The sequence below is a fragment of the Microtus ochrogaster genome, chromosome 1 (assembly GCF_000317375.1).
Source record: "Microtus ochrogaster isolate Prairie Vole_2 chromosome 1, MicOch1.0, whole genome shotgun sequence".
Classification (NCBI taxonomy): domain Eukaryota; kingdom Metazoa; phylum Chordata; class Mammalia; order Rodentia; family Cricetidae; genus Microtus; species Microtus ochrogaster.
The window spans coordinates 115639372-115641305 of record NC_022009.1 but is presented as its reverse complement, the minus strand read 5'-3'; the positions used below and the strand labels follow the sequence as shown (position 1 = coordinate 115641305).

The following is a 1934-nucleotide window of genomic DNA, read 5'->3' as shown; positions in this document are numbered from 1 at the left end:
TGTTGTTTTCTTCGGCGGGGTCTCTCAGTGGCTTGAACTCACTAATTAGACTTAACTGCCTGGTCAGTCAGGGAACCCCAGGGATCCTCAGTGCTTGGATTAAAGTGTGCCACCATGCCCAGTCTTTTACATGGGTACTGGGAACTTAACACAGGCCCTGGTGAATCAGGTACTTTATCAGTTGATATGTCTCCCTAATAGTACTTGGGTCACGGGTTTTAAATTGTTATGATATTTAAAGTCTTCCTAACTTGTCACTCAAAATGTTCTGTATAGATTAGGTTAAAGTTCTAAAGTGATAAATTCACCAGGATACAATATATGGTATACTGTGCATTTCTGAACTATAAAAACCACCATAAAAATTAAAGCACATTCAATTTTTTTCTCTGCCTCCTAAAATTCCTTCTTTCTTCACAGGACATTACTTATATATGTGCATTCAAATGCTGATCTCTTATGATAAGATCCTGTTAAAATAAAACTATCTAAAATAAAAATCATTTAAAACTGAAAATGCATTTAGTACTCTTGAATGAGCCTAGCAACTTAATAACACATGCTGAGAGTGTCAACTACTTGCCCTTGTGAGCAGATGGCTGTCTGGTAGTGGAAACTCAATATCATGGTGATGGTGACATCTTTACTTATGATCAGCTTGAGAGAAGGTCCAATTAAAAAATCTCTTGTATGGTTTCTACCAGGTTTTTATGGCTTCTGTAAACCAGGACATTGCTATTTCCAGCCAGCACGGAGTGATGGGCATCTCTTGGGACTACTGGCACAAGACCTGAGGTAGGAGAAAGATCTACCAGAAGAAGCAGCAGTATGAGCTAGAATAGCCTTCTGCCAACACTAAGATTGGATCTCTCTCTGTGTGTGTGTGTGTGTGTGTGTGTGTGTGTGTGTGTGTGTGTGTGTGTATAACACACACAGTCTGAGTTCAAGTAGGCAGTAAAAAGTACCAAGCCCTAATATTGGATGTGGGGAATTTTCCTGAGGCTTTAAGTATTGTGTTTGCAAAACAGGACTCATTGATGCTGTCTTGAATGCATCCAATAGCAAGCTGGTCTGCATCAAAACCCTGGGGAAGAACTGCATGCTGCATTGGACAGCACAATGTAACGACAGTAGTTCTGGCCCTGCTTAGCCCTGCCACGGGCCACAAGAAGGGGGCCAAGCTGGCTACCGAGGAGGAAGAGCTTTAAAACAAAAATGAGCAAAGACAATTTCAAAAGAAATATGATGCAAAGAAGAAGAACACCCAAATCATCAGTCTTCTGGAGGATCAACTGCAGCAGGGTAGATTTCTTGCCTCTACTGCCTCGAGACCAGGCCAGCATGGCAGAGAGAGGGCTATGTTCTAGAAGTCAAGGAACTGGAGTTCTATCTGAGAAAGAGCTCTAGGCCCTCACTGTCATATTCTAATGCTAATAATAAAATCTGAAATGTAGTAGGCATTCAAATACTTGTTGAATAAATGAATAATTAAATCAGTCAGAAGCTACATGATAGAGTTAGCAAAATTTCTGTGAGACTTAGAAAAATAGTAGAGTTTTTTTTTCTCTTCCATTCATTAGTAGAAACAGTAGGGTAGAAATTAGAAAAAGAAAGAAAAAGCAAGAGTGGAGAGAGAGAGGAGAGAAAGAGAGGGCGAGTTAGTTCTCCATGAAATACAGAATAACCTTTAGTGATGACAAACCTAAATTCTATAAACAATTTTCTGAAAGTCACTCCAAGTTCATTCGTATATTCTGTTTTCATTATCTGAAAATTTTGTCTGAGACAGTATCATTATTCTTAGAGTTAAGAGGGAAAAAAATAATTGATAAAGAATAGAACTTATAAGTATGCAATTTTAACTATACTTGAGAATTACATTTCTCTCAAAAACTGTTATATATGTTACTCCTTGTAAAAGTTACAAACAGCAG

General features: G+C 38.5%; 1 pseudogene; it reads left to right on the top strand.

Moving 5' to 3' along the window:
- The first annotated feature begins 758 nt into the window (after positions 1-758).
- On the top strand, positions 759-1447 carry LOC101992445 (annotated as a pseudogene).
- Positions 1448-1934: the final 487 nt, after the last annotated feature.